We start from the raw sequence: 14,635 nt of genomic DNA, 5'->3' as shown, positions 1-14,635 counted from the left end.
TCCATCCATCGATCCATCCATCAGTCCAGCCATTCAACCATCCATCAGTCCATTCATCCATCCATCCATCCTTTTATCCCTTCATCCATCTATCCGTCTGTCCATTCATCCATCCATCCATCCATCCTTTTATCCCTTCATCCATCCATCCGTCTGTCCATCCATCCATCCATCCATCCATCCTTTTATCCCTTCATCCATCCGTCTGTCCATCCATCCATCCATCCATCAGTCCAGCCATTCAACCATCCATCAGTCCATTCATCCATCCATCCATCCTTTTATCCCTTCATCCATCCATCCATCCATCCTTTTATCCCTTCATCCATCCATCCGTCTGTCCATCCATCCGTCCATCCATCCATCCATCCTTTTATCCCTTCATCCATCCGTCTGTCCATCCATCCATCCATCAGTACAGCCATTCAACCATCCATAAATCCATCCATCCATCCGTCTGTCCATCCATCCATCCATCCATCCATCCATCCATCCATCCATCCATCCTTTTATCCCTTCATCCATCCATCCGTCTGTCCATCCATCCATCCATCCATCCATCCATCCATCCTTTTATCCCTTCATCCATCCATCCGTCTGTCCATCCATCCGTCCATCCATCCATCCATCCATCCTTTTATCCCTTCATCCATCCGTCAGTCCATCCATCCATCCATCCATCCATCCATCCATCCATCCATCCATCCATCCATCCATTCATCCCCAGGTCAGAAGCGATAGTACGGAGCATTCCCTATCAGAGTAAATCCAAACACCCTATATGAAGATAATTTCAGTGCCTTGAATCCCATTTATCAGACCATTTTCCCATTGTTTACATTGTCTGGAAGTAAAAACCCAACTGTTTTCTGATTTGCCTGTATTTTTTCCCTTTTTTTGTCAAAATCAATTTTATGAAATATTCTTGATTTGACAGAAATATACCTCAAGTAAAAAGAGCCTCTTTCAAAAGTTTGATTTCATTTATAAAGGAAATAGATTTTTCCCATAACAGTAAGGCCCAATATTCAGCTTTACTAGCCGCACTCAGACCTCAAAAGTTGAGGTTTACTGAAACAGAACCATGTGATATTTTTTGAGCCTCAGTTACTCTTCAAAATGTCTGAATTGATTCAGTTGTGCAACGTGGAGAGGGATGAATTTTCTCCACGTTGGTGTACAAGACTGAATGTTTCCAGAAACTTGACACAATCTCCACAGTAGGCCATTATTCTGTTATTAACAAAAGGCCAGGTTGGTCTGAATAACTTTATTACTTACCTGTTGTCCTCATTTTCTGTATACACCCTGTGTCCTCCGGGTCAAAATCACCCGTGTTCTCTAAAGACCCACTATAAGCTGCATAACTGAATTTTAAACTCCGAATTTCATCTTGTATAATATCATTCACCACAAAATGTGTGAATACTTGAATTTTCCCTTTTCACTCAGCCAAAACATCTAGAAATAAGTAAAAATGTCTTAAGGTGTATTTTCTCTTAATTCAAGTAGGTAAATAAGATGTCAATGCAATTCGTTTTTTTTTTACTATTAGAATAAGAAAATTAGATAACATGCATTTGAAATAAAACAATGAAATAATTTTTTTCTCATTTTTAAATGCAAATTGTCATGTTCCATTGGCAAAGTGTCTCACTAACCTCATCCGTTCAAGAAGAATTGTTTTAAGAAAAAAAATTACTTATTTAGATTTCAATTTTTGCAGTGCAGTTGAATCTCTGTAGCTTAAGAAAAGAAAAAATATATCTGCAAAAAAGGAGTTTTAAATGCATTTCTTCATCCCAGTGACTCAGATTCCTTTTTTTCCCCCAGTGAACAACATAAGACCATATAGAATACAAAAATATGAAAAATAACATAACCCATTCAACTAATAAGCACATATCGGGCAGTATGCAAGTGCACAGCTATTGCAGATATTTTTCTTACACCTGCAGCACACAGTATGTGTTTTACAGTCCTTCTTTTGAGGGCAGAACTGACATATCTTCCTCTAACTTGCCCTAAAAGTGATTTTATATTGTGATAATAGATTTTTTGAAAGAGATATCATGCTGGACACCTGAGAAAATCAGCTCTAAAGCCTCTTCAACATTGTAAAGCACACTAATGTTTTCAGCATAGACAGAATTTGGGGTGCTGCCTGCAGCACCTCTGGAAATAAACAGGTGTTCTTCTGAAGTCTGCAAGAACACCACCTGATATGCTTTGTTTACTTCTGCTACCGATTGATCTGAGACACAACTAACACATTCTGTGGTTGGTAAATAACCTTGATTTCAACTCTATCTCACCTTTGTAACTTTTTTTGTACAGCTTTCATGGAAATGTGAATAAAAGATACATTTGACCTTTTCTATTGTTTGGACCAATCTAGGAAAAGTCACAAAATTTCAAGTAAAGAAAAATAGCATTTAGTGGATTTTTGGGATTTTTTGACACAGTGGTGGATCATTTTGACCCGAGGAAAACAATAAGGTTTTAACACCCGACACCTCAGCTAGACACTACTTTTTCCTCTTGATAGAAAAATGTTTAAGTGAATTTTCTTTTTTTTTTCTTTTTTTTTGCAGCGGGATGATTTCAGACAAATGTAACCCCCCATTATGGGTGCAAATGTGGATGGATGATTACAGACAGTAAGTAACCCGCCACTGTTAAATCTTTAATTCTCAAAAGTAAATAACTTTGTTATAAGGGATGGAGCTTCTGTCTATAAGGGCGGGATGAACATTAAATGTGACTGAGTAGGAAGAAGGCTCGGTGTTCACATTCATGTCATGCAGACATATGGCCGTAGTATCTGGTGTCATCCATGCATCTCATGGTCCCTGTAATCAATATAAGGCTTATGATGCAAACACCCCCCTCCTGAGAGAGTCAATATGGAAGCTCTACCTCATCCTCCCCTGTGTGTGTATGGGAGTGAGGGCTTCTAAACAGCTGCACACACAGACACACATGCTGACTACTGCTGATCCCTGTTTTTCTTGCCACATGAAACCAACTCCCTGGTGCCTCTCTGGAGCCATGAAGCACTGCTGCACAATCTCCAAGACGATGCCTGGGATTGGGAAGCTTCCTTCCCACAACCTCCCTTATAAGTATAGAGAAGTCCAAAACTTCTAACCAACTTTCCTTCTTTTCGTCCAAGCGTCGCCACTAGCCTTCAGTTCTTCTTTCCTCCTTGCCGCCTCTTTTCTGATCATAAAAGCTCTTGACCCAACATGATCCGGGGGAGACTACAGACAGCTGTGCCCCCTGCTTCCCCGGGAGAGACGAAACAAAGTCCAGGAACAAACAGACTGCTGAAAGAGAAGCAGCCGTCTCTGACTCCCTCCTCTCGCAGCTTTTTGTCTTCTTTTTCACAGCGGCTTCATCTTGGTTCACAGTTTGATGTGTTTAATCTGCTCCTTTTGAACGAGTTAATCATCTAAAATAAATAAATGGTTTAACGATTTGCTTTAAATTTTAAATTTACAGCACAAAGACATATCTCGTTAGATAAAAACTGATTGGGTTTAAGAAAAGAAGCGGTCTCTGTAGGTTTATTCCTTTTTTTTTAACACAATGTCTTCTAATAAATGTCTCTATCAGAGGACAAACTATATTTTATTGATGTGCAAATGTGAACATAATTGGAAAAAAATGCTAATTCTAATATGGAGGTGTTGTGATGAGGCTCACAGGGGAATTTACAGCTATTCCCTGTAGGTTTAGTGAGCCTTATTAATATCAAAACACGTTTCATGCTGGGTACGCCGGCTCAAGTTTATTACGGAGAAAAACACTCATATATGCGGAGAGCCCCTTGGGACCACTGAGACATTATCACTGCTGAGGTAATAATTAAGTTATACATTCACAATGGGAGGGAATAGGAAGGATCATGATTATGTGTAAATAAGTAGAACAGCAGAGAAGGGAATTAGAGAAGCTTGATGCGCAAACGCCTGCAGAGGTTAAAGGGTATTTTGGTAAGCTTAGCTAACGGGAGGGTTAAATATCTGTCTGATGGTGAAAATAACAATAGAGCGAGAGAAAATCAGTCTGAATGGGAAGCATGCTTTATTTTCTGACGGAAAAATGATTCTATTGTCACTCGGTAGATCTGCTGAATGGGTGACAACAGACTAACTGAGTGCAACTTCTTCTACAGCATGGAAAAGTAAAGCAGAGAGCCCTCTTACTTTGCCCAAACACATTCCACTCAAAAAAAGTGGCTGAGATTCTTTGAATTATTTCTGCCCTCAGCTTAACAACTATTTAATTCATGACCTCATATTTAAACTCTCAAGGATTTTTGTCTGTCCTTACTTGCTTCTCTTTTTTAAGACCCCCAAAACAACGTATAAAACAAAACAATAGCCTAACTAGGGTTTAACTGTTTTGCCTTTAGTGTATCATCAAGCCGCTACCCAGTGGGTAGCGCTGCTGCCTTGCAAAAAGAAGGTTCTGGGTTTGATTCCCGGCCCGGGGTTTTTCTGCATGGAGTTTGCATGTTCTCCCTGAGCATGCATGGGTTCTCTCCGGGTACTCCGGCTTCCTCACACATTGCAAAAAAATAACTATTAGGTTAATTAACTTTTATAAATTCTCCTTAGGTGTGAGTGTGTGTGTGAATGGTTGTTTGTCCTGTTTGTCTCTGTGTTGCCCTGCGATGGACTGGTGACCTGTCCAGAGTGGACCCAGGGTCTTGCCTGCAGACAGCTGGAGATAGGCAACAGCAACCCTCGCACCCACCTGGGATTAGCGTGGTGAAAAATGGATGGATGGATTTGATCAAACCAGTTTAATCTGTATAAAATGGCAACAATTTAGCGGGAAAAAATGATAAATGATAAAAAACAAAATAGATCAAACAAATCACTTCATTAACTGAAAAGAAGCATAGAATCATAGAGGGTAACTTACTAAAAAAAGTAATAACATTTCAGTCTAAGCAATCTGTCATATACTGTGAAATGCAATTATTACATCTACTGTTAAAAAATAAAGGGGACACTTGAATAGCACAATATAACTTCCATTAAATCACACTTTGACTTACTTTGACATTGACTTACAATCAGTTTCACATGCTGTTTTGCAGATGGAATAGACAACAGGAAATATTTTGACAATTAGCAAGACAGTTCTGTTCTGCTGGTGGGGACCACAGACCACTTCTCAGTACTTATGCTTTCTGGGTGATGTTTTGTTCACTTTCGAGATGGACTCTATTACCCACACAAGTGGCTCAGGTAGTGTGCTGATGAAGGTTCTCAGTCATCCAGGTCATAGTCATTCCGTAAAAATTCGAAAAATATCCAATCCCCCCCTTAATGGCTATCCCCCCTTTAACGACCGACCCCTAGAATCATAGACAGGTTCAGATATTACAGGCTAACGATGGAACTAACGACCCATTCATCGGTTACCATTGCATGTTTCCAAGCGATACAAGGCGTTGTCTATATAAGACTTAAACTCACTGCGGATCCAGACATTTGAATTGAGAAAGCTTCCTGGAGAGGTGGCGAAACGTCTTCAAATCTTGAAAACCAAGTCCAGTGGATATTTTTCGAATTTTTACGGCTCAGGTAGTGTAGCTCATCCAGGATGGCTAATCAGTGTGGCAAGAAGGGTTGCTGTGTCTGTCAGCGTAGTGTCCAGATCGTGGAGACACTACCGTGAGACAGGCCAGTACACCAGGAGATGTGAAGGAGGCCATAAGAGGACGATACCTCCATACCTTTGTGCAAGGAGGAACAGGAAGAGCACTGCCAGAGCCCTGCAAATGACCAACAGCAGGCCACAAGTGTGCATTTGTCTGAACAAACAGTTAAAAGCGACTCCATGAGGATGGTATGAGGACCCGACTTCCACAAATGGGGCTTATGCTCAAAGCCCAACACCATGCAGGATGCTTGGCATTTGCAGGACAACACCACAATTGGAAAGTTTGCAGCTGGCACCCTATGCTCTTCACAGATGGAAGCAGATTCACACAGAGCATAGGTGACAGATGTGACAGAGTCTGGAGACACTGTAGAGAGTGATCTGCTGCTTGCAGCATCCTTCAGCATGACCAGTTTGGCATTGCGTCAATAATGGTGTGGGGTGGCATTTCTTTGGAGGGCCAATAGCCCCCCATGAGTTAGCATGACTGCCATTGGGTACCGAAATGGGGTCCTAAGACCCCTGTGAGACCATGTGCAGGTGCGGTTAAAGGTACACTATGCAACCGGTGTTGATTTTCCAGCGAGGCTCCCCCCAGAGGGCGAAAGTAAAAGTGCACTGTCGTAAATATGCACAGCTGTTCTCCTGGTTTCTCCGTCAAGCCAGGCGCGGTTGTTTTGAGCTTAGCAGACAGAACGAACGAATGACTAATGCTGCGTTCACACCACAGCTGGCGCGACAGAAGCAGCGAGTTTACATGCAACGTAACGTCAAGGCGCAGCAAAAGGTCCCGCGGCGCGTTTTGAGCAGCAGGCGCAGCACGTCTGAGCAGCTGAAGCAGCGCATCGGGCGCGTTTAAGCATCTGACGCAGGGAGAGAGACACAGCGCTGATGATCACTCCTCTTAAACAGTTTATTGACGCCTAAATTAACTTAAAATGCAGAAATCTGCCAGCAGAATATGCAGTTTGGATTATTTAGATGAAAAACACCTACCAGCTGCCGTGGTGAACCGCGAGGAGGCGACCAGGCCAGAGGCTGCTGATGAAGGGATCCTTACTGTCGGCGCATCGCTGGTATGTGGGGGTCTGAGCGGCTCCGACAGAAAAAATATTGAAGGCAGGATAATAGTCTGAATGAACTGACGGCACTGATTGCGTTTTCAGGTGTATTTTCCCACTTAAACACATATTAAAACTACTTTATTCCCACTGATCACAGCAAATATAGCTGCAAGGCAGAGAAAGGATAGTGAAGCTCCGCCCAAAGCGCGTCAGACACACTTTTGCACCGCGCAGCCAGAGCAGCAAAGCTGCTTCAGCCGCGCGTCAGAACTAACTGGTACAAGCAGCAAAAATGAAGCAGCAGACGCGATTTTGCTGCTTTTGCTGCGTGAACGTAGCATAACTGCACAAAGATCGCCACTGTGCTAGCAACGAGAATGCTTTTAACTGGGGGGTGTAGCAGTTCTCGCCGTAAAGCAAGACTGACTCTCGCGAGACTTCTGAGCCTGTGGGTGCGGGTCGGTGCTCCTGCAATTGCAAGTGCAGTATTTCCCCCACAGACCACCAGGGCGGCCGAGAATACCTTTGTTCAACCTGAAATGACTCATTTGATCATCCATAACGTTATGGAACACATTAATTAACTGAAAAATGTTGCATAGTATGCCTTCAACCCAGGGTTCCTCCTAATGCAGGACGATGGTAGACCTCATGCAGCTGGAGTGAATCAGTAGTTCCTGAAAGATGAAGGCTTTGAAGCTATGGACTGACCCACCCATACCCCAGACCTGTAGCGATGGAACACATCTAGGACATAATGTCTCGATCCACTAACGTCACGTTGCATGACTGTCCAGGAATTGATGGATGATTTAGTCGAGGTCTAGGAGGAGATCCCCCAGGAGACCATCCGTCACCTCATCAGGAGCATGCCCGGGCGTTGTAGGAAGATCATACAGGCACGTGGACGCCACACACAATACTGAGCCTCATTTTGACCTGTATTAGAGACACCACATTATGAGCCTATAGTGTGTTTTTCCAATTTAATTTTGTGTGTGTCTCCAAATCCACCATTGGTTAATAAATTACATTTCCATTGACTATCTTTGTGTGATTATGTTGTCAGCACATTCAACTTGTACAGAACAAAGTATTCAATGTGAATATTTCACTTTAATTTAGATCTAAGATGTGTTATTTGAGAGACCCCTTTATGTTTTTGGATATATATGTGTGTGTTGGTGTGTTTGTGTATGAAGACTGTCACTTATATATTTGTACACAGAAATATGAAGCAGGGGGAGAGGAGTAATGTTCAAGGGTACAAGAGAGAAAACAGAGATTTCCAGATATCTACCCCATCCTGTTTCACAGCTCATCCTTCCCGTAATTCCTTCAACCCCCCACCCTCCTCTCCTTCCCCCTCCACTTTGACCTTCCAGACTGATCAATGAATATCCAGTCTGGGCGCCTCCCATTTCTGTGTGTGGTGGACACAGGTTTACTTCATGCAATATGTTAGAGAGCGGAGAGGAAAAGTGGCAGCTGCTACCTACTGGATGGTGATGACCTCCTGCTGACATGCACACGGTATGTGAGAGGATTGCCTTTCACTCCAGATGCTCATTCCATCAAGAGTTGCACACATGTATACATGCACACATTTCTTTCCTTTTATTTCATATGATCCCTTCCCTAAAACACTGAGCCTTCAACCTTAAGTAACCTTTATTCTTGCATACATACTATGAGCAATGGGACACCCAGGGGCACGGTAAAAACGTGTGGACTAGCACAGCTGCTCAGGGTATTGATTCATGTCCACAGATGCAGCTTTTCCTCTTTCTTCAGGCTAATGGGTATAAAAATAAATACAGAGTAATACGATCATCACTTAACATTGGACCAACATTTCCAATGAAAAACCTAGTTGTTATGTGTTAGAACGAGTTGCTGGAGACATTAAGCAAAGCAAAACAATTTATTTGCAGATGCCCATTTTACAGGATATGAGAAGAGTTTTTTTTTAGAGGAATTTTGTCCAGGTCGCTTCTTAAAAACACTTTCTTTGACTCCTATGAAGTTACCCCAAAGCATTATGCTCTCACCACTGTGTTTCCCTTTGAGGGGCCGATGTGTTCAGGGTAATATGGAGTTTAAGGCTACATCCATACAGAGCTAAATGAGATATCGGTACTGAAAAAGCTTATGCTAAAGACGAAGCTGCCTGAAGACGACAAAGCTGTAATAGGCTTTGTAATGCTTAATGCCAGTGGGTGGCGGGCTAACGCTGCAATAAAGGTAAAGAAGGTAGAAAAAGAAAGTGAGAAGGAAAAAAGTAGTAATAGGAAGTAAATAGGGAACCAAGAAGAGAAAAAAGCAGGCATTTCTGTGGTCTGACAATGGAGGAGAAACAAGTAGAATGTAAAATCCACAACAAATTCAATGGCATCTAAATATAGATTCTAAAACAGAACTGCAACACCAAAGTATGCTGTATTTATTCTTGCAACCTAGAATGACACAAAAGAAACTATTAGAGGGACCAAATAACCCACCATGCATGACCTACTTGCTGTGGCTGTTCCCATAGAGGGAGGCTATGTGAACTGAATTAGTTCAACATTTATATATTTTTCAGTGTAGTCCTGTTTCTCTGACTGGGTCTAAATATGTGCTCTTTTTCATCCTGTGACATAGGAGCTTGCTCAGAGCTGCCTGGCTGTGTGTTTCCTGGATGGAGCCGCCTGTGGAGCTGGGTGAGAGTTGCCTTTTGTATCTCTGCTTCTTTTTCTATGTCTGCTTGTGTCTCCTTGAACCCCACTCGACCTCGGCAAACGGTCGCTTACACTGAGCCTGGTTCTGCTGGAGGTTTCTTCCCGTTAAAAGGGAGTTTTTCCTCTCCACTGTCGCTACAAGCATGATTGGTGTGAGGGATTGCTTTCGAGTCAATTAGTCGATGCAATCAGCTGGTTTTCCTTAGATAGAAAACTTTGAATCAGTTTGACTGTATAATCTGGTTGGCATGTCTCTGTAAAGTGCCTTGAGATAACGTGTATTGGGAATTGGTGCTATATAAATAAACTGAATTGAAATTATGTATCTCAGTATATAAAATTGCTTTATAACAATTTATTTATTGATTTTATGATAATCTCTTTGGTCAAAGTGTAAATTTCAAATTTTCTGGCAGGCAAAATGTTGATGTTAAAAGGTAACACCCTCTGACTGTAAGATGTTTGTTCAGGTTGGTGTTACTTTTCATAATTTTTATTTGAACTACTTGATGCCTATAGTTTCACACATGCAACAAACCTGATGTATCAATTAAACAACCAGAATAGAGTGTGCAACATGTCTCTGATGACGTCAGACCAGCGGGGACGCACTTTTACCTGTTCTATTGTTCTATTTTTTGTGTGACCTTGCTAAATGACAGAGCTTCATCTGTCTTACAATGAAGTAAGTGCCTACAAGACTGAAAGTGTTTGTTTTCTACTTTTCAACTACTTTTGGTCACCTAAGGAAATGTAAAATGATGGCAAAAATAGGTAACGATAAATTGAGATGCCAAAAAAAAAAAAAAGATTCTTGTGAAACGGTTGCAATAAAGTTTGTCTGAGTGGTGTTGCCATATTGTGACATCATCAACAGGAGCACCATCTGAGCAGATCTGGTACCCAAAATGCAATCCCCCCGAAAGACCAAATGCAACCATTTTGAACACTCTTATAGCCTACTAACCTCCATCAAGGTTTTGAATCTATTCTGTTCTATTCTATTCTTACCAGCTAGGATTTTGTGTTTTATATTGTTTAGAGTTGCGACCCACCCTTGGCACAGAAGCATGTTTATCTCAGAACCCATTTCCTTCCAGATCAACATGGTGGCTGGACATTCCCTTGGTGTTTATAGCAGCATCTAACTGTTTGAACTAAAAATGTGGCATCTACAGGCATCAAGTAATTGTATCTGAAGAATCATAAAAGTTTCTTGATATCTTGGCTGTTTTTCTTGACTTTTTCCATGATGTCACACAAGGAGGCAGCATTTAAAAGGTTTTGTTTTAAAATGCATCAATAGATGTCGATCATTTTATCTCAACTGACATAAATTTACCTTAACAAAGGTTATCTGGGCCTTCCAAAATACCTTTTCTTAAATAGAGGCAATATCTTCTTTAAGATGAAGTACATTTAAATAGTTATGATCATCTTAGCAGTATTTTTTAATAATAAAACTCAAGTTCTGTTTTAGATTTTTGGTTTTTGAAACATTAAAAACAAGCAATTCCAAACAACCTGCTGATTGCTGGTGCAAAATATCCAAAATTTACATGTAACCCATGGATTAGGAACGAATCTCCTGTAACGGTCTCAGTGGCTCTAACACATTTTTCTTTGAGTTCATATTTTAGGCAAATAAATATAAAGGAAATTGAATATTTGAACTGACATTAAAAAAGGGACAGCAATTTGGAGTACTTTCCTAGCCCGCTCTAATATCTGCTATAGCTCAATTATTTATGAACATCCCATGATAGGTCTACAAGAATAAACACATCTTATTTGGCTTTACCAGTAATTAGAAAGAAATGTTGTTGTTCTTTATTAGACACAGAAAATGAAAGCACAGAACACAGTTTGACATTAATTCTCCTCTTACTGTCGGCTCCAGCGGCTTTTTCTCCCTATATAACAACATCTGTGCAATAAAAAAAACAAGAAGAAAAAATAACACCTGCATAAATCAATTAAGAAACTGTTTTGCAGTCGAATGGCAGCTGAGCTAATGATCATCGCTTAGAGAAAAAAGCTTAGAAGCAGCAGAAAATCCATCCATTCTTGCAGGGATACAGGATGCAATGAAAGGACATCAACATCCACCGACCCCATGGTCCCCGTAAAGCCTGCATAAGTAATTCTACCTCAACTCTGTTTGTTTGTTTGACTTTTAATGTGATCTATACAGAGATCGATTCAGGAACATGCTGTCGGTACAGTCCTGGGGAGTCCGCTGTGTTCGTGGGAACAAGAGAAGGAGAGGATGGAGTATTCAACACAAAAGAATGAATTAGAGGCTGGTGGGAAGATCCGAGAAGCTTCCAGGGTAGGCTTGGCTGAGAAATGTTTTCCATCAGGGGAATGATTGGTCTGGAGGGAGGAACAGAAGGGGTGGAGAGAAAGAGAAAAATCAGATATCCAGGGAGGTGAAGAGACTTTGCAGGAACAGACGGGAAGAAACGATTCAATTACATAACTGATATTTGGAGGGACTGCATCTCTAGCATTAATAAGCAGACAAACACACACACACACACACAGTCTGCTAACGTTTAACGGAAGATAATCGCCTTCAACCACAATTTAATTTAGATTCTTGGTTAACTAAAGACACTTGCTAAACCTCATGTTGTGTATCATTAATCTTGCTGCCCCACAAATGGGTCGAATATATCAACTGTTAAACCATCCGTCCTCTTGGTAAACAGCCATGCTTATCTGAAGCAGGCAGGAAAAGACAAGATCCTCATGCATGAATAATTTTATCCAACTGGTGCAACAGAATAATTCATACAGAGGGTTTTTAACTCAAATCCCTTTTCAAGCTCCTAAACGTTTCCATCCGGCCGTGGTAGAGAGAAAGCCCGAACTCTTTCAGTTTTTTGGATTTTATACATTGGATATAATATAATTAATGCAGTATTTTGTGCTGTTGGATGTCGAACCTCTGTCGAAATCAATGTGATTTGCTTTAAATTCAATTAGATGCAATCTTGAAATCTATCTATACAGAGCTGCTAGTTCTGGTTAAAAGAGAAGAGAATTACTAATAGAAAATACTGCATCTGAGCCCTTACAGAGCATTTTGTACATTGAATCAACTTTTCATATGAGATTTCTAATGGGAGGAACTGCTGCTGAACCGCTGATGATTTGTATGGATCGTTGGCCTTGACTCTGAAAGCTAAACAAAAAAAAATGTCTGTTCTGCTTTGTCTGCCCTTCATTCATTCTGTGGTTTTTGTATTCCACTCAACAGCCTGTTTCCTTTTAAAAGCTTCTTGCTTTCTTTGTGATGTACAACATGGAGATAGCAGGAACCAGAACCACAGTTAAATTCGTGAAACTGTTGCATAATCAGATCTATATGAGACTTTAAAAACTGTATGACAGGACTGAAGTCCCTACTTGACTTTTGAGCATTAAACACATCACCTGGAGCTTATAAGACAGTCGGGTGAAACTGTACAGACCACAATGTAATGGCTTTTTGTTGGAGAGCTGCTGTCAAAACAGAAGCCCCTATAAGATCTCCTCTTGAAAAAAAAAAAAAAAAGTGTCGTTAGTTTGAAAAGCTAAGCTCAGTTTGATGTCAGAGTGAAGGTTTTGGAATCAGCATCTAATGCTGCACCTTCATTGACTTGCATGTGTTTAGTCTGCAGAAAGAAACAACCCCTTAGCATCCTATGTCCTATGTGCAGACAGCTGATCTATAAGATGAGCTGAATGTGGACTTGTGAAGGGTGGGGGTAAGCCTCTGAGAATTACGACCAGAATCACTCGTCAGCTCTGTGGAGCTGTGATTTATTTGAAGCTCCCACTGGCCTGTTCTCTGCACGGCTAAAAATCTGCACAAGTCCGAAACAGATGTCATTTTGGATCCTGCATCTTGATGGTGTTCAATGATAAAGCAATTATTCTCTTTCACAAGCTGGTTCCTCCCTCAGGGCTTGCGGTTAACAGACGAGCTGGAAGGTTTGTGAATGCCAGGCAGCAATGAAAAAGGGACAAATGTATGCTTGTTTCTGTTGAAATGCTGGCTTACATGTATAGTGCCATAACACCTCACATAGGAGGAACACAGCATCCCCGTGGTCAAACATGGTGGTGGCAACAACATGTTGTGGGATTTTATCCTCAGCAGAAGCCAATAAAATAGCAAATTAGTAAATTTCTCCACTGTGAGATCAATAAAGTCAATCAATCAATCACCAGACGTCATTTAGACACTGGTTTTTAGGCAAAATCTGTTCGGTCTATCATATTCTGCATTTAGTCCAGAAATGGTTATTGAAAATCAGTGGTTGGTCAGTCTGATTTTGTCCCACTTTACTCCAATAATAGATTATGTAAACCCATTGTAAAACCCAATTTCAATGTCTTTTCAATGGTCAGAATGTTACAGCTTTTTAACTTTCACTTTTCAACCAAATTTAGACACGGTTTGGACGTAAATCATTTTCCTGGGTGAGTTCTTAAAGCCGGCAGAAGATTTATGGGAAAACTTGACCCAATACATAAAACCAAAGCTTTGAAAAAGCGGTTTAACTCAAATTGCCAGATTAAGTCCCTGATCGGTCGACTCGATTTCCAGAAAAGTTCAGATTTTTGAATTCCACTTTGCACGTCTACTGCACCTATCGCCGTTCTGCTACGCTCTGTCTATCCAATTTGTGCCATTTGCATTCCCGGTATATTGTTCCTAAACACATCTTCATATAGGGATCAGATAAAAATCACTGCTCCACACACCTCATTCTTGTTTGGTTTAAAAACAACTTAAGGCTGGTTTGGTTAATGTTCAGCCCTAAACCCACAGAGAGACTGGAAAATCTTTAAAAATGAACATTTGCGGATGGTAACCAAGGAGATTTCTAATAGAAAAATGTGCAACATTTACATTTTGCTCCGATGTGCAAAGCTTGCAGAGAAATATCTTTTAAGACATGCGGCTGGAACAGCAGCTAAAGGTGGTTCTATGAAGTATGGAGCTCAGAAACTGAACATAAACACTCTTTCGATTTCTACTTGTAAAAATAGTATAAACAAGAATCAACTTTACTGGTCAATGAAATATGACCTTTGCATTTAGCCCATTCCTTAGGAGGCAGTGAGTGGGGAGCATTCTCAGGTTCAGGTTCTCACTCGGTAACCCAGGATTAC

The sequence above is a fragment of the Cyprinodon tularosa genome, unplaced genomic scaffold, assembly GCF_016077235.1.
Source record: "Cyprinodon tularosa strain WSP-4 unplaced genomic scaffold, ASM1607723v1 ctg655, whole genome shotgun sequence".
In the NCBI taxonomy this organism is placed as follows: domain Eukaryota; kingdom Metazoa; phylum Chordata; class Actinopteri; order Cyprinodontiformes; family Cyprinodontidae; genus Cyprinodon; species Cyprinodon tularosa.
This window is presented reverse-complemented; position numbering follows the sequence as displayed.